This window comes from Rousettus aegyptiacus, unplaced genomic scaffold, assembly GCF_014176215.1.
Source record: "Rousettus aegyptiacus isolate mRouAeg1 unplaced genomic scaffold, mRouAeg1.p scaffold_m13_p_15, whole genome shotgun sequence".
NCBI lineage: Eukaryota > Metazoa > Chordata > Mammalia > Chiroptera > Pteropodidae > Rousettus > Rousettus aegyptiacus.
The window spans coordinates 46,587,045-46,611,782 of NW_023416290.1; the positions used below are offsets into that span (position 1 = coordinate 46,587,045).

General features: G+C 41.3%; 1 long non-coding RNA gene across 2 annotated transcripts in view; it reads right to left on the minus strand.

The window, feature by feature from the left end:
* Positions 1-310: 310 nt before the first annotated feature.
* The window catches only part of LOC107507152, a 44,057-nt gene continuing 19,629 nt past the window's right edge, over positions 311-24,738 (minus strand). Inside the window, exons 2-5 of one of the 2 annotated variants that reach the window (XR_004954713.1) lie at positions 19,876-19,938; positions 17,814-17,895; positions 5,857-5,932; positions 311-5,591 (exon numbers count right to left, since the gene is read on the minus strand). This is a non-coding gene — a long non-coding RNA (uncharacterized LOC107507152). Of the gene's footprint in view, positions 5,592-5,856; positions 5,933-17,813; positions 17,896-19,875; positions 23,433-24,738 lie in introns of those variants that run through there. The other variant, XR_004954712.1, reaches the window with a different exon arrangement.

The window sequence follows — 24,738 nt, forward strand, 5'->3', positions numbered from 1 at the left end:
CAGCTGATTCTCTGAAGAATTAACCATTGATCATCGGTTTAAGCCAAAGTTGCTGTGAGCTCCTCTTCTTCCCCTCTTGAGGCTGAGGCCAGACTTCACCCCAAACTGCGTGCTTGCTCCTTCACCTTCCCATCTCAATTCCCACCGTTCACTCGCACTTTTGCCCTGAGAGTAAATCACTTGTATACAAATATCCATTTCAGCCTCTGTTTTCAGAAAACTCAGTGATGATACTCGATTTAACTAAATAATAATGTAAATAAGTATCAAGTGGAAAGATACAAATAAATTTTAAGATATTTTTGTTTATGTTATCTATGCATATATGTGTAAGAGGAATTGTATCCCCCCCAAAAACAAATTCATATGTTGAAGCCCTAACTCCCAGTATCTAAGAATGTGACTGTATTTGGGAAAAGGCCTTAAAAAAATGATTAGGTTAAAATGAGGTCATTAAGGCATGCTCTAATCCTGTCTGACTGGTGTCCTAAGAAGTTGGAAACACAGAGATACCAGGTGCACAGCTGCACAGAGGGAGGATCGTGTGAAGACGTAGTGAGAACAAAGCCATCTAGGGAAAACTCACTGTTTTCCCCTTACTCATAGACAATACTTCTAACACCAGCTGTGTGTCCTGAAATTTCATTCAATTCTGACACTAACTGGGGCTAGAGCAGAATCCACAAGTTAAGGGCTCAGTCCCACAACACTGTCCCTAACCTTAGATGGCAAGCAGTCGGTCCCTGAGTTTCACAAAACTTCTGTCTGACATGGTCACAAATGGGCGGTTCCCACAACCTCCTCCATGGATGTGAGCTAGACTAGCTCACAGAACTCAGGGAAACATTTACCTATATTTACCAATACGTTATATAATAAAAGATATGATAAAGGATACAGATGAACAACCAGATGAAGAGATTCACAGAGTGAGGTTTAGAAGGGCCCCAAGCCCAGGGGCTTCTGTCCTGTGCAGCTGGAGTACACCACCTGCCCGCACATAGATATATGTTCACCACCCTGGAAGCTCTCAGAACCCCATACTTCTGGAATTTTCACAGATGCTTCATTACACAGGTATGATCAGTCATTAACTAAATCTCTAGCCCCTCTCCTTTTGCCAGAGGATAGAGGGGAAGCTGAAATTTCCAAGCTTCTAATCATGATTTGGTTTTTCTGGTGACCAGTCCCATATTGTAGTTACCCAGGAGCCCAGCAAGAGTCACCTCATTAGAACAGAAGACACTCCTATTACCCAGGAAATTCCAAGGGATTTAGAAGCTGTGTGTGGGGAACCAGGCCCAAACACCAAATATTAAAACAAAAGAGGTGCCTAGTGTTCTTATCCTTTAGGGTTTTAGGAGCTATGTGCCAGCAACCACGAGCGGAAACCAATACCTTTTTTTCCTATTATTTCACAGAAGACTTCTACAAGCCAAGGAGAGAGTCATCAGGAAAAACAAATGAGCTGATACCTTGAACTTGATCTTGGAGCCTCCAGAACTGTGAAAAAAAAATTGTTTCTATTGTTTTAGCCACCCAGACTATGGTATTTTGTCTTGGCAGCTCAAACAAACTTATTCAATTTATGTATAGATATACAGATATAGAGATATCTTTGTCCCTCTCTCACACACCGTGACAAAACATTTTAAAACAGAATATATGACGAGCATTTGTAAATACTCAAGAAAGAAATTTTTTAAAGAGACAAATAACCGAATTGGGCAATTCACAAAGAATAAATCAAATGCCAATAAATAAATATCCAAAAAGATGTTCAGCCTCATTATGTCTTCTTTTGGAGGTGCATCTGCTCTACTGACCAAGCCTTGTCTCTCTACCACTTCTCTGCATGTTACTGTCCGTTCCAGCTCTCCCCGTTAGTGTACCCACATTGAGTGTCCAGACAGTTCCATGCACGATGGAGGTACTAAACAAACATTGGTGACGATGGAGTAGTGTTCTGAGGTGGAGAAAAAACTGGTTTTAAGATAATTCAATCCAAAAAGCTATCATCTTGGTTCCAAAAAATCACAAAAGAGGAAGAATAACTAGCTCTAGTAAGTAAAAGAGAAAAATATTCATCACAAGTAATAACAGAAATGAAAATCAAAAGACAATAGGGCCACTTTTTACGGGTTTGCATATTATGTAAACGAAAAGCTAGAAAGCCTTGCTACCCGGAGTGCAGTAAAATGTATTTTCAGTTTGTCAGTGGCATTATCAGTTGGTAAACACAATTGGGAATGCATTCCATGTCATAAACCCTAAGGAATAAGTCAAAAATGGAAAACACCAGGTGAGAGGCAATATTTACAATTATGGTATTTACAATAACCAAAAATTAAAAATACCCTCAGATGGCCAATAATAAAGGAATCATCCCATAAACTACAAAACATTTGCTTAAGGGAATAACATAGATACACCAAAAATGGCAAAAATAAAGACCAAATATCAATATAAAGTTAACATAGATGCATAAATTAGAATATTAAGTTACATATACGTGATGATTATAGCAACGTAAACACATACAAATAAAGACAGACTAGAATACATAAAAAAATCAGTTTTAGGATTTGTTTTCCTCTTTCTTTTTCACTATTTCAAAGTTTCAAAATTTTTGTGTTGCGTATTTTTTAAATAATTAAAAATTTTATTGAGGAAAATGAGACATTTATATATTTATATAAAGGAATCCCACAATAAAGACTTAGATATTAATAAAAACAGCTGACACTTTCTGAAATCTTACTAGTGCCACCACTATGGTTTAGTGCTTTACATGAACTGTTCCATTTAGTGCTCCAACAACCCAGTGAAGTAAATAGGATTCTCTTCTTTAAAGTAATAGATGAGAACATGAAGACCTAATAGGTAGAGCAACCCATCCAAGAGCATAGTCAGCAAGCAGTTGCCACAAAGAAGGCTAGCTGCCCACCGAGGAACACGCCTCCTTTTCTATAAGGGAGAATTATGGTTAGGAAGCAGCTGCTGAGCCAGAGGGACATTTCCCAGCATCCTTCACTTCCCTGCATCCAGCTGGACCATCTTACTAGAAGGCATACAACAAGCACATCCTGTGATCTGTCCTCTGCAGGGCAAACACTGATCACCTACTCTAGGGGATCGGTTCTATTAATTAGTCAAAAGTCTGAAACTAAGATGAGTGATTAACAGATAGAACTGCTCCTTTATTTTTAAAAAACTGGTGGTAAAAGATGGCAATACCATTCTTTACCAATTCTAGTGCCAACATTTGAAAAAATGTTATTTTCTAGAATTGAAAAGCATGCCAGAAAATGGGCAGTTTCCTATCCTCCTAGGGGAAAGTCAAGAGATGCCCTCTTCTAGAACTCTGTATAATCCTTGAACCCAGGAATTCCTTTGGAAATTACCTTACTGAAATGAGGGATGTGAATAATGATATACAGCAATAGTATTGTTTATCTCAGAAATTTTGATGAGGGAGTAGAATCCACCTAACTATCCAGCTATAAAGAAGTGGACAAATTATACTTTGGCTGTACAATGAGTTACTATGCAGCTATTTTAAATTATGTTGCAAAAGAATAATTAACAGCACAGAATGATCATGATATATTATACAGTGTGATTCCATTCTTACTGTGTTTTAAAAACACGTCTATATCAAGCATGAATTTGTTTATTCCATACAGGTGCAAGAACTATCACATTTCTTTATTTTTCTAAATTAGATGAAAGCTGGCTTAGAGTTCTGCCTTGCCTGGCTGAAAGGAAGAACTGTGTCAGGAACTGTTGGTACCTCACTGACAACCCACCCAATCCCACACACACACACACACACACTTTATCTGGATCTTCCTACTATCCCAGGGCTGATGTGGTACCGAGAAGTGGAAAAGGTACCTACCTTTAGACCATAGTTGTCGCCTAAGTTGCCTTCAAATTATACCTTGATATTGACAAGGGCTGCAGTGGTGGAGCTGAGAACAGAGGTCCCCTCATAGCACTGGACTTGTCATAGGCTCGGCTACAGGAGGTTTCTGCCACTTCCCTTGAAACAGTGCTGTTCGAGGTTCTGTCTGCAGGGACATACCACCAGAAGTTTTGCCACTTGGGGGTGCTGGATGGGAGGGATGCAGGTCTTGGACGTTTAGAGAACCCACGCCATCCTCTCCTCTCAACCTCTCTTGGAAACGTTGGCTCTCTTCTGAGGCCACTCATCCCCCTCTAAATTTAAGCTCCAATATATCTCTCTCCTCCCCCCAGGACAATTCTCCCTTAATTCCATGATAAACCTAATCTTCCAAACTAAGGCCTTGGTTGATTCTTTCTTCAATGACCCCTTAAGGCCCAAATAAACTGTCAATCTCCACTCCTCAAGGCCAGTCCACATACACATGCACACTCGTACTCAAAGACACACACAAAGCCCACACAGGTGAGCTTAAACCTTAGAATACAGAGGCAATAGTGGTTTTTATAGTTTTTTTTTTTTCTCAGAAGTATGTGTGTGTTGAGAAAAGAGAATAGAAATGGGAGCGATAGAATGGGAGAAGGAGGAAAATTAATTGTATTTTTATTCTCTTGAACCTAAGCAGTGAGAACAAGTTGTCAAAACTGCTAAATATGCGAGCATTAAAAAGGCTAAAAGATGCTACAAGTGTTGTTCTCTGAGTGCTGAAATTACAGGAAAATTCTTATTTTCTTCTTGTAGTGATTATAATTTTCTACATTTTCTACGATAACATGGGTCACTTTATAATTTTAAAAATGCAATTTAATTTTTCCATGCCATCAACGGTATTTTTTTTTGTAATTCCCTTACTATCCTTACTGATATGTGAATGTATTTTTAAAACAAAGAATAACTAGAAAGCAATAAGAATTACTTTACTGAAGGGTGCAGATCATTGCTATAAAGGCATTTTGAAAAAATAGAAAATGAGAAAAAAATTCAACAAAATGTTTTTTAAGTGATAGCTTCACAGGAATCAGCGTGTAACTTTCCAAGGTGACTAAGCTAATATTAACACTGATTTTGGGGTGTAAACATTTGAACTGATTGCTTTGCTTGATTGATTTAAATTTCTTCTCCCTAGAGAGGTTTCAAACTTGATTCCACCGTGCTGGTGTGCACCCACATTGTGAGTAAAAGCCTCTATCGCTAAGGAAACAATGTATAGCCATCCCCCAACTCAAAACACAATCCCATAGGAGGCGGGTAAACAGATGGGCTGAGTTCTACAAGAATCACTGTTATCTTCCATTTTTCCCCTTTTAGCATCGGAGATTCTCTCTTGCCAACTGTCAACAGATCAACCACCACGTAGGAAGAGAGACGATGACGATCCCGTAAAAAGCCCGCAGCCCCACAGAGACGCCGGGAGGAGTGCAAGTCCCATCGCCCTCTCACTTCACGTTCTATTCTAGAGACGTTCTATTTCTATGCTCTCTCCTCCCTTTCATGCTTTTTTCCTCTCTGGGCACTCATCCAGACATTAGAATTTGTGTTCTCCTTTAAGAAATCTCCGTCGCAAAGCCATCGTTACCCTGGGCTCTAGCACAGGTAACTTTAGAGACTGTGGTTCACAAGTATCCTGCAGGGAGATGGAGGTGGATGAAAAACGAAAAGTAATAAACAAAAGGTATTCGGCAACATTTTCCCGCAGAATGCAACCCCATGTTGGGCCCATCTGATTCGTCCTCATTAAAAAACCAACAACTATTTGATATAGACGTATTTAAGGGGGCTCATGTCTTTTTTCCCTCTTTCTCAAGTTGCCCTTAGTCACCCTGAAATCATGTCCAGGTTTTCATCAAGTACAAGAAGGCAACGCCTACAGGTCTGTAGAATGAACTCACCTGCTAGTCACTGGCTCCAAGTTCAGGTCCAGTTTCCTGCCTGGGTTCTGCATGCCCTTGGTTTTCAGGGCAGATCCTATTCGGAGGCAGCCCAGAGGAAAATGTACATATGAGCACTGAGAAGACAGACCCGGCTCCGACAGTTCTTCCACAGTCTTTGGTTTGCAGCTGCAGCCAGGACAGCAGTGTTCGGAACATGGTTCTCAATCTGAACTAATAGACTGTGAGCTCCCTGAGGGCTATATCTTTAATTAATTCAATATTAATTGAGAACTACTATATGGCCAGCACTGTATTTATTCGTCTCTGTAACAGCAGCCTTAGTCATAATAAGCATACAACAAGTGTTTGCTTCAATGGATTGATATTTCCCCAATTAGAATGCGAGCTCTAAGAAGTCGAGACTTGAACTGGACATATCCTGGGTGCTTAAAAACCTTTTGTTGAAGTGATGGATGGATTAATTAATCAGTGAGTTAAAATAAGTAATCAATTCTCGCCAAAAAATGCTGTAATGGACAGTGGTGGAACATAGCATGTTTATGCAATGCAAATATCTTGGCGTTTGGAGTTAGACCTGAATTCAAATTCCAGGCTTATTTTCTCAATTTTGGTTTCCCACATCTAAAAGAAAATAATAATATTTATCTGACTGACATGTGAAGATTTAATGAGATAACAAACATTAAACACTTGGCATATTTAAAGAATTTAAAGTGCCTGATTCTTTCTAAAGGGTCAAAGATGCTAGTTCTCCACCTCTAACTTCTGTTTCTGAATCTCTGTTTATTATTTTTAAAGTGAGGACAATGATGCCTGTTTCATAATGGTGGTGTGAGGCTAAACTGCTGCAGAAAGTTCCTGAAACAGTGCTCAACATTTCCCCCAATTTCATCAGGAGGCTATGGGTGGGGCTAGAGGAAAGAAAGAAGTGGATTAGACTTTGTTAAGACCTTTAGTGCACGTGTTTCTTAGTCATCGACACTTCGACAACCTCCTGGAAAAGAAGGCTCTAACGGTGACTTGTTGTACCCTAAAATGCATGCTTCTCTTTCCCTCAAGGCTAGAATCCCTGGGTTTTAACACATGGGTGCTCAGAAGAAAACTACATTTCCCAGCACCTTTTGCAGCTAGCTGCGGCCATGTGACTGAGCTCTAGTCAATGAATTATGATCAGCAATGATGAATATACTTCTAGGTCCTGCATTTATAGGGGAGAGATGTATGTGCTCCCCTTCTTTCTCGCTCCCTGTTTGAGACTCAGACATAATGGGGAGCCATCTTGGACAAGGGCACTGCCCTTTGCATAGCAGCCTAAGTCCCCGAACCCTGGAGAAACCCTGTCAAAACCTGAATGCTGAGAGAGAAATGGATGTCTTTCTTGTTTAAAACACTGATATTTTAGATCTCTGTTATTATAGAGGAAAGTAAATCTGCTCTCAAACAAGGTATTATGAGATCTGTGAATATCTAGGCCTTGTTAATGCCAAATCCTTACCTCAGGCACTTTTTAAGCCTCCCCTCAAGGGCTCACAGGCACCAGGCAAGCCTGCCTGCCTATGCTCTAACCCGCCTGCCTACTCAGATTTAACGTCCCCAGCTGCATCATGGATGACCAGTCAGAAAGCCCCTTCCAAGGCCAAACTTGTCCATGAAGCCCCCACCTCATCCCGCCCCAACACGACTGGTAGCTCTCCAGGATCTCTCCCTTGCCTGACCTCCACAGTCGCTGACCAGACCACCTGTCACTGGGGCTCAACCCCACTGTTTTCTAGCCCATGAGTTTTCACTTCATTTTGTTGAATGTCCTTCCTCCTTAACAGCAGACTCATTAACAGCGAGAACCATGTTTTAGACAGTATAATCAGATTTTTCCATCTTTATCTTATTTTGGAAGTAATCTATAACCATGAATCATCATGATCTGAACTCTCAAAACACTTACAGACTTTAGTGATTTGTTTATGTATCTTCATAAATCGTGATGTCCTCAAAAGTAAAAAGTGTGACATAATAATCTCTGCATCCACAGCATCTGATTCACACACGTGCTTCCGTAATGCTTATTGATAGATGGATAAATAAATCTTGGTAGGTGTTAACATCTAAAATAATGCCTTGTACTTAATGCCCAGATGGCCCTAATGTGTTAATGTGGGTGTTGCCAAGGCAGAAAGCTTTTTGATCTTTGGGTTTGGTATTTATGTGAGTTAAAACATTTTCAACTGCAAGCAATAGAGGCTTGACAAACTTACTTTTGCAAAAAAATCAAAATAAAAAAAGGGATTTTATTCTTATGTAACAGGGAAGTCAAATAAGTGACTTCAGACATTGCTAGACCCAGAAATCGAAATAAGTTCTCAGGGCTCTGTCTCTCTCTCTCTCCATGTCTTAGACATATCTCTCTATACTGTCATTCCACGATGCCTTTCAGTAGCCCAAGACATAGCCCAGCAACCCAGCTGCCTAACAAAAAAACAAGTTCCCTTATATCGATATCAAAAGGGGATTAGGGAGTGCTTTGATTGATGGGCGCAGCCTGGGACACGTGTCTATTCTTGAATCACTATGGCCAAGAGTTTTGGGTATTTTGCTGGACATAACTAGGTCACATGCCTACTCCTGCATCTAGAAGAGAAGGCTAACTGGGTTAGCACCACCCAAGTCCAAGAGAAGAGAAGGACAATATTACCAGAAGAGGAAAGGATATAAAACAGACAAACCAACAGACAGACGTTTATCATTATCTGGTAGCTGATACCTCCTCCTAGACTGTCTGCCCAAAGCTTTTGCCCACACTGTTCTGCATTTCTTCTTACTATCTTCTTGCCACTGTTATTATCCTGCGGTCACCTTGAAACATTTCCTCAGTATCTCCTCTTGCCCAAGCCCCTCCGTGCACTGTCAAACAATGGTTAGTAGTTTACCAACCGGAAAAGGAACAGGCATTCCAGGACTTGGGAAGCTGCTTTGCCTCCCGACTACCTCACCCCTAGGGTCTGGGATAATTGGAACAAGTCCCTGATAATGGCACACAAGGGGACTCTGATTCTAGGCATTCCTTTCTAGTAGAGAAAAAATTCAGTTTGACCTTATTGACTGACCCCATCAGCCTGTCAAGAAAGCACTTGGTAATTACTCTAACCAAGCAATTTGCTTTTTAATTGAGATCAGAGCTATTCTCCAAAATCTTCAAAAGGCACTGGGTTGCTGCAGCTACTGTGCAAAGACAGAATCTGACCCACACGAGAATCTCAAGGTGTCTGTGCTCTTAGTTCACCAAAGTTTCCAGTGCTTGTTGAACACAGCTGGTTCTCAGCAGGAGAAAAGCCTTTCAAGGTTGTCCATTGAGTGGTTCAAAAAATGAATTCTGAATATAATTCTGCCTGAGAGACACCCTACCCTTTTCTGTGCCCTTGCCACTTTCTACCAAATCATACCCATGGCTTTCTAGTCTCAAACGGGCTAGACTTTGTGCAAGACTTCCTGAAGTCCTTCGGCTTGCCTGAGTAATCCCTGGGGCCAGCGTCTTCCCCTGCTTTCTAAACTCCAAGCTCTTTCTAGGGTATCTTTAACACTCCTATGATCTCGTTTCATTATTAACATGAACCTATAACTTTACAGTTTGCAAATCACTATTCCCAGGCATTTTGTATGAGTGTCGCAACAGCAATGAGAGATAAGTATCACCTTCATGCCCTGAGAAATGAGAAAACTGAGGCTCAAAATGGCTTATGTAACAGCGTAAGGCCACATGGCTAGTAAGTAGCAGAGCCAGGTCTCAAACCCAGATCCTCTTATTACAGATTCCTTGCCTTTCTTCACATAACACACTGCCTCTAATTTATATTCCCTTTGATAATCTCAACCCCCCCAAACCCCCAACCCCTAATAAGTCAGTAATCTTCTCAAGGACAGGAGGCAGGTCTTTTCGCTCTCGGGTTCTACCTGCAGAAAGCCTAGCACAGCACTGTGCGTAAGGTGGGCATTCCAACATAACTTGTCAGCTGATGAAATGGGTACTTGGCTGCTGCGAGCTGGGTCACCTTGGGGATTCACAGGGTGGCGCACACAGACAGGCTGTTTGCTCACTAGCATCTGGAGGATGTGCAAAGTGATGCCTTCATCTAAATGTGATTAGAATTGATCATTTACATATCCATTCATTTAGCCCATTCTTGTCTTCCAAGTACCAGTGGAATGATAGCTGCCGGCTATCCGCTAGTAAATAAAACACCCAATTCCAGCCCTGAGGAACTGACACCTCTGTGCCAGTCTTAGAATCAAATGGGTATAATCTAATGATGAGCTCTTCATTGTTTTCACCTGTATTAGTTTTTATTGCTGCAGAACAAATTATCACAAATTTAGCAGTTTAAAGCAACACCCACTTATTAACTCAGAGTTCTATATTTCAGAAAACCGTGCAGACTCAACTGGGTTCTTTGCTGAAGGTCTGGCAAAGCGAACATCAAGGTGCCAGCCAGGATGAACTATTATCTGAAGATTCTGGGGAAGAATCTACCTTGGAGCTCGTTCTAGTTTTAGGCAGAATCTAGTTCTTTGTGGCTCTAAGACTGAGGTCCTTATTTTCTTGCTGGCTGTCAGCTAGGAGTTGCTCTCAACTGCTAGAGGTCTCCCTTAGATCTTTTCCATGTGAACATATCCATCTTCAAATCTCTGCTTTCCTCTTTTGCTACCAGCTGGATAACACTTTCTGCTCTTAAAGGGTTCATATGATTAGGTCAGGGCCACCAAGCTTCTCTTTCTTATAGGCAGTCGTGTAATACAGCATAACGTAATTATGGAATAATGTCATCATATTCATAGGTTCCACCCATACCCAGAGAAGAGGAGATTTTACAAAGGCATTGATCACTGGGTGTCATCTTAGATTCTGCCTACCACATTCCTCCCCAGATTTGGGAATTTAGAACTTCACGTGGCCTTTTGTCACAGCCTAAAAAGTGTTTTCCTGTCCGGTGTCATCCATGTTTAACCATATGACACACCTGTGTACCTCTGCGTACTCCAATCCCTCAGCTTAGAAGTTTCCCCTGCTTCTAGCTCCTCCAACAAAATCCTCTTTCAAAGTCTTGAAGACCCTCTAATGGAGTCTTTCCAGCACCCGGCCACCCATCAATCAATGTTATATACTCTTTTCTCTGTTTTTATGGCATCTCATCCAGACTAGTACAGTCTTAGTGACCAAACTGTGGGATCTCTGGTGTCAGAGTTTGCATTTCAGTCTTCTTTCCTGTCCTGGGGCCTCCCATGGATCTTGACACAGAGTAAGTGCTTGGGAAATGTTTGTTGAATTGAATTGAACTAAGCATTCTCTCCTGCGATGGGGACTCATACTGGAAGAACAGAACAGACCCGAAACCTAGTTTAGGCATGAAATAGAACATCGGTAATTTTTGCCCCCTCAGCACACGTTTGTTTACATTCTGCTCACTGTGCCCCAATTTGCTGTGAGGGAAACATCACACTCCCACCTCCATTGTGCGGTTCAGATGGGAATAACCCTATGACCCCCTTTCATGGAGAGACTCACCTGTGACAAAGGCTTCGCTACACCATAACTGATTCCAAGAAGGACACAATGCAGTTGGGCTGATGAGAGCCCTGCCGTCCTCACACCGAAGCCTGTGGGAGCAGCTTTCCTTCTCATGTGGGTCTTATGGAGGTAGTAGGATAAAGGCTTAGAGCCCCTGGTGGCTTTCTCTGCTGGGGGAAACCTCCCACACAACGTACAACACAGGGAAATACAGAACTAAGAGATGACAATGAAGAAATAGTGAGTCCTGAAGACTTCATAGCCTCTGGATTGAGCCACATCCAAAGCCTGCCGTCCTCTAAATTCGCCGAATAAACAAAATCTCTTTAGACTTAGATTTCCACTGACACAACTACTTTCTCATTTATTAATTTGAGTTGGGATTTTGTCATCTGAACCAAAAAAAAAAAGTGGGGTGTCGGGGGCTGAAAAGCAGCAGTGTGGTAAAATTTAAAAATAACAACCCCCCTCAGGAACTAAACCCCAGGGCATGGGATCTCTTAGCTCATTATTAGTCTCCCTGAAAACTGAACAAATAGGGCCATCAGACACTGCAAGAGGAAATGTCACTTTGCCTCCAGCCTCTCCATTCTAACCTGCTGAGCCCTTTGCAACCTGTTTTGGAATCCAGAGGACATGGATTTGGGGGCTGATATTGTGGTGGGTGATGGGACAGAGAGTAATTATTATTCATAACCTTCAGGAGCAGCAATCTGGGTCTTGTGGCCAAGATTTTCTAAGGGACACCAGGTGTGCAATTTGCAAGCAAATGACTATCGATTACTCTGACCAGCTAATTATGAGCCTGCAATTTCCTTGTTCCTGGATTCCCCACCCCCCACCCCAAGTGCCCATACTGGAAGTCTCCCACAGGATCTCATTTGTTTGCCTTCAAGTCATCTCTAGAGAGGACTCTTTCCTCTCATCAGCCTTCTCCATGTCCTTCTCCAGCCTGCTGGCCTCTCCAAAGCTGTGTCACAAGATTTCAAAGGGGCTTTCAGCTTATTGCATAGTCAGCTCCTCCTGAGTCTTCCCCCACCCCCATCTTTGCCTCAGGGTGTTGGAACTTCGCTCAGAGCTGCTGACAGATCATTAAAGATCCCAGCTGTTGCTGGTCCATAACAACCCCTTTCAACTGAGTCTCCTTCCAGGAACAGCTGCAAAAGCTCCAGAAAGGAAGGGAGGAGGCACATTTAGCATGATAACAAATCAAGAGGGAGTGACCAGTTTACCCAGGAGAGCTGTGATGCAGATGTAGCCACCCAGCACCTCTGCCCACCCCCAAGGAGAGAGGCAAATGCTGCAGCCTCTGTGTGAAAACTCTTCATAACCAGTGGAATAAGATCAAGAATCCCTACCCCTGATCTCAGGAAAGGAGTTTGGAAAAGCTTCTTGCTTTCCCTAAAAGGATTTACAAAAAGAGCTGTAAGTGGTTACAAAAAGATTATTATCTTGTACACCTGTACAAGTAATATGTAACTCATTTATACCAAATTAACAACATGGAAGAAGAGCTAGTGGCTGCCGTCTGACCACATACGGGGCGCTGGGTATAGTGCTGTACACATATTTTTTCATGAATACTCATAGAAAGTATCGATGGATGAAGAAATCAAGGCACAAAGAGATTGACTAATGTGCCCAAGTTTGCACAACTCAGAAGTAGTGGAGTTGAGATCTGGACTCAAGTCTATCTGACCACAGAGCTATGCTCTGGCCATCTACCTTACTCTGCTGTCGGTAAGGCAGTCAATCTGAACCCCTATTCTCCCCTAATTGGTCCAGAGCCTGGCCGTTAGTGAGCACTCAGTAAAGGTTGGCTGAATGATTTTTTTTCAGTGAAGACTGATTCATACCACTATGCTTGTATACATGTTACTTTCTCTTCTTGGCATGCTCTTCACTCACAACTACTTCGTCTCTCTATCTGGAAAATGTCTGCTGATTTTTCAAGATTTTTCTTAGGCACTATGTACGTTATGAAAAGACTTTACAGAAAAGCCCCCTTCCCACATCCAATGGACATCTTAATCATTTCTTAACCATTTCCTCCACACTCCTACATATCTCTATTACAGCACGATTCTTTATATATCAGAGATACTAATTATCCCCCTACTCATTACAACAAGGCTCTCATGCCTTGAACTTCCCATTTCCAGGACTTCCGAAAGTATCTCCTCAATATTTCTGCTCCTGCCCAAGGGTTTTACATCTCTGGTTCTGTTCTCTCAAGATTCAACTTCCTCTGTTTTTGTTTTTGTCCATTACTATACCACTTTGAGATGAAACTCGATACTTCCTTTGATTTCTGCACTCAATACCGGGTATTCGTGCGTCTCATAATTTGAGGGGAGGGCATCGAAAGGCGTCAAGTAGTGTACACTATGCACTTTCTACTATCTTCTTCACCCAACTCTTACTGCTTCCCTCCTCTCTTTTATAAGTAAAATAATTCCTCAAATTCTTCACAAAGTCTACACAGAACAATTTCCTACAGAATCCTGTCACCAACTGCCATCAAGGCCATGGAATTATTGAGGAGGAAGAGAATTTCCTCTACCCTTCAAGATACTTTCTGCTGGTCTAATAATTAAATCTACATGAAACAGATTAACAAGACAAAGTAACCAAGTTTAATTACATATGTACATATAGAAGCCCCACATACAAGAGAGTCAGAGACAGAAAGGGAAAAAGAGGTACATAAGACACTCTGGGCTAAGGATCACCTGGGGAGAGGAGGAAGGTCATTCCCAGGATGATAAGGAGATCAGATGTTCAGTAGTTAGAAGTTTGCCCTGTTCTATAGATAGGTCAAAAAGTTATCTCTGATAAGTTCTTACTATGGGCAATGCCCTTAATTTAAACTTTTCTAGGTAGTTAAGTGGGGGCAGAAGTTTCTCTTGAGTCCAGATAAGAAAAAAATTCTGAGATGTTCTAAGTTAATGTATATTGGCTGGAGAGTGAAAGAACTGTTCAGGTGTTAATGGCTACTAACCAGTTAACGAAAGACTTCTCACATTCCTGTTTTGCCTGTTGGAATTTTGGATTAATTTCCAGGCACCATATAACTCCACGGGTCCCCCTTGTTTACACCAGGGCTTTCTGAACTGCTGCCCCTAGACAATCTACAGGACCTGAAATTTCTTCCAGTGGACTCTGCTACCCCAGAAGTGGCCACCTTCACCTCCTCCTATCCCTTTATCTATAGCTCATGTAAATTCTTTCAGGCTACTTCTTTCTTCTCCCTTCCCCCTACCTGATGAATAAAACACTTGCCAGACTCAGGGATGGTGAATGTGTTGTCTTTTCTACCTAGCCATGCTGCTGGTGGTTTAGACTTTATTCCCCAAGACTGATCTTTTGGCTAATATTTTTGGCTCAGTAAAACCTTATTTACAAAGAGACTTTCAGCTGTAGATATTAAAAAGTTTTAGTTTAACAGCTCACAGGGTCTCATTGCCTTTAGGTCAAAACGAACCACATACCACAGAGGCACATCTTGGGGTAACTCATTCTGAGCCCCTACGGAATGAAGGAAACCACAAGGGAGGGAGAGTAGAGTAGGGGGATGGGACAGTCACATTTAAGGGAACCAAAGTTTCGCTACCCTGAAGCTGCCTTTTAGGATATTGATTTTAAGCTGTGCATTAAAAAATAAGACTCGGAAACTTTGACCTTCCCTTTGCTGCCCAAGAGATTCAGAAAGAAATACCTGCTTTAGGAAGGAAATCTTCAGATGTTCACCTTAGTCTAATTTTAATTAAGCATGGTAAATAAAAGGGCTTCAGGCAGGGAAGAAATTAAGCCACAATAATATACCGACATGAGGATGCCTAAAATTAAAAGAACTAGTTAATAAAACCCAGTTATGGTGAGAATGGAGAACTAGAATTCTCAAACACTGCCAGAGGGAGCACAAGTTCATAGGCTTTGAAAAACTGTTTACTCATATTTACTAAAGCAAACATATGTGTCCCTATGACCCAGCAATTCCAATCCTATGTATACAGTCCTAAAAAAGGAGTGCTCATGTCCAACAAAGGCATGTACAAGAATGTTCATTGTAGCTGTATTATAAAATCCCCAAATTGGAAACAACTAAAATCTCCAAGAGCGGAATGAATGAACCTATGGCCATACTCAACAACATGAATCTTAAAGGCAATATTAGGCAAATAGTTTCTATAAGCAGAGTCATATAAGTTCATTTCTATGAAATCCAAAACTACAAAATCAATCTATACTGTCAGAGATATCCTTTGGATGGTATGTATTGGTGTGAACAAGTCTTTAGGGGTGCTGAAAATGTTCTATGGCTTGATCTGAGTGATAGTTCCTTAGGTGTATATATATGTAAAAATTTATTGAGCATTATACCTAAAATTTGTGTACTTCACTGTCTATGGATTATGCCTCAGTTAAAAAGTTCAAAACAAAAGTTATGCACTATTTAGGCATTCATTAAGCAAGTAAAAACAACTTAGCTATTACAAACGATAGTCTCGTAATAACAACAACAACAACAACAACAAAGAAGCTTATTTCCCCTGACAAGTCAACAGGCTCCCCTGGCACAAAACTCCAACTTTTTCATAATTACACTTCTTGGCATCTAGTAGGTGATTAATATGTAATTGTTAAATTGTACAGAATTATAGTAGTGAGAGATGATAAGTTTACCATGATTCTCCTTTGAAACTGTTCTCTCTGGCTCATTGGATGGTGCAGTCCAGATGGGAAATGTCTAAGAATCCATTGTTTCCACTGTGTTGGGCCAACAAACCATGCAGATAGATGAGCCCAGGAGCTAGCAGATACCTTGGAATGCTGAGATACAAAAGAATGTCCAAGGATGTCAAGTGGCCTCAGTGAAGGCTCGAAGGACACAAAATATAAATGGAATTCAAATCAATGAGACAATAAGATGGACAAAGGTGAGGTGACTTAAAGAACTTAAGAATGAGGTTAATTGGTGAAGATAAACTACTGAAATCCATACCTCAAATGTGACCCAAGATGTCTGTCAATGTTGACCTATTCATTCTCAAAGAGTTTGGGGAAATGCCCAAAATTCCAACTAAGGTGACTCGAAAAGATTCTCAACAAAGTGCGACTTATACAAGCATATTTTAAACTGCATGCACAGAGCATCAATTTGGCACATCAGGGTCAGCTAACTTAACAGTAAAAAAAAAAAAAAAAAAGGATTCTTGATAACTTGACCAGCGCTAGTACCTCATCAACTGCACTGAATATTATCTGAAAATAAGTATGTTCAAGCTCAATGGGAATGATGTGAAGACCAGTATAAAAGGCTATCCCAAAGGGAACAGGTGCATCAGCACTTACCCAGATCCACCTTGATTTTGGACCAGGAAGCAGAAGTAATATGGTCCACAGAAAGGAGTTTATTATTGAGGGACAAGCAGAGCTTGTATCAGTGTTGCCTAGATGAGATTACTTTGGGGTCTACCTCCCTCCCTTTGTTCTAATTCCTTTGCTCAGAAATGTTCTGAGGAAGGTACAGAGGCCTTATTTAATTTCCCGTGTGGATCTACGTATGGGGAGAGAATGTGACCATAAGCATCATGGTCTAACTGCTGACGATGGTTGCTAGCTAACATTTGTTGATCATTTTGATCAGCTAGCAGCTATGCTATATTAGTCAGGATAGGCTAAAAGTGCTGTTTCAATAACCTGAAATCTGAATAAAAGTTCTAAACTTTTCTCAGGGTTGAGCATGGGTCTTTGGTGGGAGAGACCAAGGAGCTCTAATCTACACATTCAGTGACGAACCTAGGCTTCTCCTATCATTGGCATTGTTCTCCCCCAACTCCCAGCCCCAAGTCCTTGGAGATAGTAATTCAATTAGTGGATAGAGAAAGAGGGTAAATGTCGCACATGGGAAGTTGGTGAGCCAGGCTGGAATTGATGCATGTCACTTGGGTTCACCTTCTAGCAGCCAGAAATCAGTCACACGTTCACATCTAACTGCAAGGGAGGCTGAGACATGATATCTTTCTAAGCACTTGAAAGGAGAACCTAAAAAGTGACATGTCCTAATTAGTGTTTGCTCCATGCGCTAAGTGCTTTACATGAATTATAGCATGAAAGCTTCATCATATTCCTTAAAAGGAGTTAGGGGAGGAAACTAAAGCACAGGTGAGCTAAGTAATTTGTCCCCAAACAGGCCATTATCTATATCTGAGCCAAACCAAGGTTAAAATACATTTTGAAGGTCTATACTTTTAACCACTACAATACACAGTGGCTGTATTTATCATGGTGAATAAATAAATTGGCCTTGAGATCTGTAAATTTCAGTGCATATATAAAACGGCGAGTCTGAACGTGTAAATGGAAGATTCGATTCTAGAACACAGTGACTCACCGAGGTACTTCCTCCTGCGAGGCGGTGATGGATAGCCAGCCAAATCCTCTGGATGACAGACTGTACATCTGGTCTGGTCAAACTGGAACAGATAAGAATATGAGTTAACAGTAAATGAGCACTTACCACCAGGCCAGGCATGACCGAATGTCTTACATGAACTGAACTATTTGAATCCCTACAACAAATTTACTAAGCAGGAACTATGGTGAAGATATTGCAACACAGAGAGATTAAGACTCGCCAAGGTCACACAATCAGTAAGAACCAGAGGCAGGATTTGATGCCAGGCACTTTTAGGTCTAGAATCATCTCTCTGAGCCACTATGTTAAAGAAATATCCAATAAAGATGGTACCAACACCGTTGTTGGCATGTTGTTTTCCTGCACAGTGGTTCCTATAATCACTCCCATAGAATCAAAACTTGACCTAACTCAGTTATCACTTCCTCATCCCAGGAAGAGAGGGCACTAGAAGTGCACAAGAAACTGGAATTATTTGAGTTGTGTTAAACTGAAGGTTGTAACAGGGTACCATTTTTCCTTTAGTCTATAGCCATGAAATTAAAAATAGCTAAGCATTTTATTTAAATTATCTAATTTAATCCTCATAAAACCCTATGATATAACTTTCCCCCCATTTCTATAGGTCATAACACCAAGTTTTAACCTAAAGAAACAAAGTTCAATGATATCTGACTTAGATATAAGTATAAACCTCCTGGTAACACTTTCATAATGAGTTCTGAACATCTGTCTAAATGAAAAGAAATATCCTAGTCTGGCATTCCAAGAAGATAGGCTGTTGAAAATTCAGGACTTCACAATTCTATCTTTTTCCCTTCCAGGGAAGTCATTTCCGTGAAGTGCTGGTGTGAACAACAATCACAAGTGGGAAGAGCAATGAGACAAGGAAAAGGAGGAGAAAGGAAACGGTCCTATAATTTTAGAAAGAGTGTAAAAAAAAAAAAAAAAGGGAGAGAGACTTCTAGGTTCTATTTTTGGCTCTGCCTCTGTTTTCTAGCCAGCCAGCTGTCTCTCTACCTTTCTCCCCATTAAATGCAAAAGGTGGAGAAGAATATAGACCAGGTATAAAGCACCTTGTCATGCTTGGATGAAAGATTCTGTGTTATGGTCAACGCACAACCAGAATTATGTTGTGAAATCCACGCTGTGTTGTAATACATTGGCTTCAAGTTTCTCCTTGTCCTTAGTTTGCTTTCTCTCCTTTGCATCCCTCATATTGATGAGATGAGCTTAATAGAATGAAAATATGACTAAGTCTTAAAACCTTCTAGTGATTCCTCAGGATAAAGGCCAAAATCTAAAAAGGTCTTCTCTGATCAAGCCTCTGCTTAATTCTCCAGCCTACTCCCATATTTCTTAAAATTATATACTCTACACTTAAATCATATTAAATTACTTTCATTTCTCCAAATAGATGTTTTCTTTCACCTCCATGCTTCTTCTGCCCACATTCCTGGAACTTATTTAGCAAATATTTATTGAACTCCAACTCTTTGCCAAGCACTGTTCTAGAACCTAGATAGTGATTATATAGCTATGAGCAGAAGTTAGAAAATTTCTGTCCTCCCAGAGCATACCTCCTAGCAGGCAATAAACAAAATCAGTAAGTAAAAGGTCAGGTGGTGACATGTGCCAAGGAGAAAAAATAAGTCAACAAAGAAGATAGGGTGTAAAAGAATGAGAAGCTGAATTTTAAATAGGATGTAGGTGGAAGGTCTCAATGAGAAGGAAGATGACATTGGAGCAAAATCCTGCTGGAGAAAGGCGAGGCCTACAGACATCTGGAGATGATTCCAGCAGAGGGAACAGCAAAGCTGAAAATCCCTGCTTCTCCTGCTCACGCTACACGGCTTCTAACTCCTCATTCTTCAGGGCTCCCTTGGGTCTCTCTCACTGCTCAGAGCCCTTCCCGACTCCCATTGCCCATTCTCAATTAAGGATCCATCTCAATGCTCTCAGAGCATCCAGGCATATTATGACAACACTTAAAATATTGATGATAATAAATTGCAGTTAAGGTTTATAAAGTACTTACTGAATGCCAGGCACGGTGCCAATGTGGCTTACTCGGATGATCTCCTTTCAATTCTCACCAACACTGTAAGAAAATACACACTTATATTACCTCATTTTACAAAGAAATAAAGTTGAAGCGCAGAGATTAATTAACTTGTTTAAGATCACCATGAATTGTAATCTTTGTTCTGTGAGCGCAGAACAAGGACTATGTGTTCCCCATATTTGCGTGTTGCATAATGATATGGCTCTAAAAAAGAGCCTGTTTCTCAAGTGCTTTGAAAATACGTTAATGCATTTGTATAATAAAACAGAACTGCTTTCCGCATGTATCTTACCAAATCATGCAGCAGCGGCCAGGTGAATTTGGACACCGGTGGTGAGTATGTTTGTGATGGTCTGATTTAAAAGTGAAATTCCTTGGGTGAGACTCTGGGGTCACCCCACACAAGAAAGGCTGGCATCCTTTCAGAGAAGTTGATATGGAATGTAACGCAGAGCTGATGCGGCTGCCATTTGGGAGAGATCTGCTCTATGTGTTACGACTGTAGACTGAGCAAACTGGTGGCTTCAATGACGAGTTTCAAATGAAAGTCCTTTAGCGATGACTTCCACAGGTTCTGAATCACAGGTGCTAACGTACTGTCAAGCTCCTTCTCATGCTCTACGTTGCCCTCCAAATCGGTAGCTACAGGGATTTGTTTACATAACAATAAGGAACAATTCTCCCAAGCAACCTACATAGGCCTGCAAGTGTCTGATATTTCCGAAGTTCTACTAACCACCCTCACCATTCTTCAGCTCTTGAATTGTTCCATGCGTCCTTCCAGCTCGATGTTTCTCAGCTGAGCGTAGTTTTACCCCTTAGGCTCAGGGGACATTTGGCAATGTCTGGAGACATTTCAGGTTGTGACAGCGGGTGGAGGTGGCATACTACCGGTACATAGTGGAGTGAGGCCAGAGTTGCTGCTAAACATCCTACAATGCACCGGGGCAGCCTCTCCGCACCAACAAAAAAATTATCCAGCCCCAAATGTTAATAGTGCCATGGTCCTATCTCATTGCCATGCGTAAACCCTGGAGCTTCACTTTGATTCCCATCCAATGACATGTCAGGGATCCACTGATATGCCAAGAACTGTCCTTGCTGTTGTTTACAGGGGAGAATCCTTGTTGCAGTACACAAATTCCGTCACATTGGGGTGAATCATCAAAGCAAAAATGCCCTCCACTGAACACCTTCTTTAAAGTTCCGAAGTGTCACTTTCAATATGAAGAATTCCCTGACATGCCCCCAAGAAGAACTGACTACCTGTTCCTTTGCCCTCCACCTGTAACCTAGCACATAATGCTAGCACAGGACCAATTATACTTCCCTAGGCATTATTGATCATATGCCTGTCTCCTTTTCGACCTTCCCATTAGTTCCTCATTGGAACTCAGAGACCATGTCTAATTATTTTTAGTTTCCCAAGTCCCTAGCGTAGAAGCTAGCCCTTAGTGGGTACTCAATACAAGTGTTTGGAATGAATGTATTCTTAGGGGGAATCTGGTTCCAGTAGTTGTTTTACATTCAACCACTCTGTTTTGCACTGTAAATGTGGCTTTCTTCTCCAGTTTCCAAATAGGATAGAAGCCAAGCAAAACACACGGTCCGTCCCCTTGACCTCAGCCTCGTTCCCCACAACTAAGGTTCGAGTTCAGAAAACATTACTCTAGTACTCTCAAAACAAAAATATATAGTCCTGGTAATGGTCGGAAAGGATGATAAAAATAGGCTGCTTAAAAATCAAGCACTTTTGCACAGAAAAGGGAGATGCAAACTGCCTCTGGCACCTTCCTGTGAGTAACAGAAGTTTCTATTTTAAAAGAGAGGCAGTCAAATAAGAAGCAACTTTATCGCAATGCTGCTTTCCCAGATTTCTTGGCCAAAGCAACACATCAGCCTGTATCAGGCTCTTGGCGCTCCATGACGGATCGGGCTCCAGTGATGATTCATAGCGGCCGTGTGAGGAGCGGAGGCTTTCACACAAACGGCCCCCTTTAAAAAAATAAAACGCAGCCCAGCGAAAGGCCCAGCTCTGTCGATCATGCATGTAGCACTCAACTTCTCTCCCTGGCGAATAGCCAGGTAGGCGATGAGAGTTGCCATGGGCATAGCCTTCCAGTGGTTCTCCATCTTCATGCTTTCAAGTAGCTCTAAGGGTGTCTATTTCCTCCCCTGACTCAGGTGTTCAAGTTGCCCAAAATTTTTATGAACACGGTGGAGAATATAGGTTCACGAATCTAATCCTCGTCTTTTTTTCCCCTCATCCTTAAACTTCTTTGGTTTTGAGTGATCTGTGTGTACCTTCTGGATGACCTTCATGTTAGGAATTTTTTAAAAGCCCACTTATATCATTTTGACTTCCAGATATTACAGCATGGAGACTTCTGAATTTGTTTATGTTTTCATTAAGTTAAGGTTTCTGGCACCATCTGCTCCTGATAGGATTTGAGAAATAATGCTAAACCATTTAAGAAGAACACGGAGGACAGCTCATCTGAAGGAAACAGAAGGGATAAATGCTATCTGCAGCCTGAACGGAGTCGATTATCATTTTCGGGCAAAATGTTGTCTTAAAGTTTTCCTGAAGCTAAGCCAGAAGATGGAACAGATTGCAAGTGTGTGCAACTCAGCACTGGGGAATTTGAATATTGAGAAGCTGGGAAGCAGGCTGTAGCATCTCTTTCCTAAGAAAGCTTCATCGGCAGTGAGTTCACCCTCCTGCCCAGCGAGGGGGCAGGCAGTCCCACCCTGAACACAACCTCAGTGTAGAAGAGGAAGCAGTCCCACTGGGACTTTCCCGACGATAACAGCGAAACATGAATTTCTGACAAATGACAGGACAGGGGGCACAGAGCGAAGAGAGAAGAACTAGAGCCCAAAACTCAGGGCCTCTTGGGCAAGATGAGAGGTGTGATCTTCACTTCCGTTATGCCTGACTTTGCAAAAGTAATCCCATCACAGAATTTCTAAACTTCAGACAATTCCTACAAATAGTGAAGTCCTTAATAACCCCAGTTGCTATTACCAGGAGCTGCCATTTAATAAGCATTTCTCATAGGTCGGACACTGCACTCATCTGGTATCTATAATGAATAAGAATAATGACATATTTTAAGCACTTATGGATGCCAGGCACGATTCCATGCTCATTATGTATTTTAATGTGTTAAATCCTCTTGACAACCCCATCGAGTAGGTACTATGATCCCAATCTTACTAGGGAGGAAGTCGAAGCATAGTTATTTAATGGAACCACCATCACCTGGGTATTGATTGGGGACAATCTGATAGGAACCTAGACAAGGCTTCTGTCTCTCAAGCAACACTCTTTTTTAAATAAAAGCTTTATTACAATATAATTCATATACTGCACAATTCACTGATTTAAAGTATACAATTTAGTGGTTTGTAGTATAATCACGGAGTTGTGTAACCATCACCATAATCAATTTTAGAACATTTTCTCTGCCCCCCTCCCTCCTCAGGAAACCCCACACACTAAGGCTAGTCAGTTCCCAATCCCTCATTCCCCTGTGCTCTAGGCAACCACTGATCAACTTCCTGTCTCTATAGATTTGCCTCTTCTGGACATTTAATAAAATGAGATCTGATAATCCATGATCATTTATGACTGGCTCCTGTCACTTAGCATCATGTTTTCAAGGTTTACCCATGTTGTAGCAAATATTTGCACTTCATTTCTTTTATTGCCAATCTCCGAGGCTGGCATTAATATTTTTATTTTATACACAAGAAAACTGAGGCTCAGAGAAATAAAATAAATTGCCAAGGACACGTGGGCAGCCAAAGACAGATCTGGCATCTGTGGATCCCCAAACCATGCTCTTACAACCATGGTCCACTGCCTCCGAAGCATGCCTTCCCTGAGAGAAGTCACCTATGCAAGGGAAATTAGCTCAAGTGTCCTAGTAGCTTTCCTTGTTCTTCCACAAAAGGCAATAAAATAGTAATTGAAAAAAAATGGACTTTAGAATTAAGCTCAGGGCCAAGCTGTGCAAGTTTAGACAAATCACTTAAGCTTTCTACATCTTAGTTTCCACATTTGTAAAAGAAGAAGAATGACATCTCCTTCTTAGAGTTGGGAGATACTGCATGTAACGAGCATTGCCCAGTGCCAGGCAGTCAGGGAGCGGGTAATCAATAACACCTTTCTACGGAGTTATATGTGTTGAGGCAGGTCTAGACTAACGAAGGAGGTTCAGCTGGTGGAAGGAAGAGGAAAAAAGAGAAAGCAACATTTTGATTGGGAGGGAAAGTTGCAGTGGTTTTCATTCCTGTAGCTCTAGGAGAAATGAGCAACATGGGATGTTGACAAGCACTACTTGACCTACCCAAAGGCAATCTGGAGAGGACCTGAAGGGGGAACTGCTCCATCCTTTCCTCCCTCTGGTCTGCCTGTGGGTGCCCCACTTGTCATCTGTATACTGCCACCCCTAAATCATTATATACCAAAGAATTCAAAAGGTTTTTGTGGGAGCGGAGATTCCTGTACATGCCCTGGGAAGCCTAAATAGGCTAAAACCGGTAACCTTAATATAAGCATGCCAATTACACATTCAACAAAATTTATTTCTGCCTTCCCCTTCATGCAATTAGAGAAGATAAGTATTAGGTTTGGGATTCGGAGCAGGTTTCTGAGTTTTGAAATGAAATCATTTATAATTAATTGAAAATAGTCTTTCTCAAAAGTACTGCAAGCCTATTTTTAAGATCTTACTAGCAGGCCTGTATCAATTTGAAAACTGCAGACATAAAACAAGGGATATGGAAAAGACAACAATTAAAACGTGCTCTTTTAAAAAGGGAGATAAA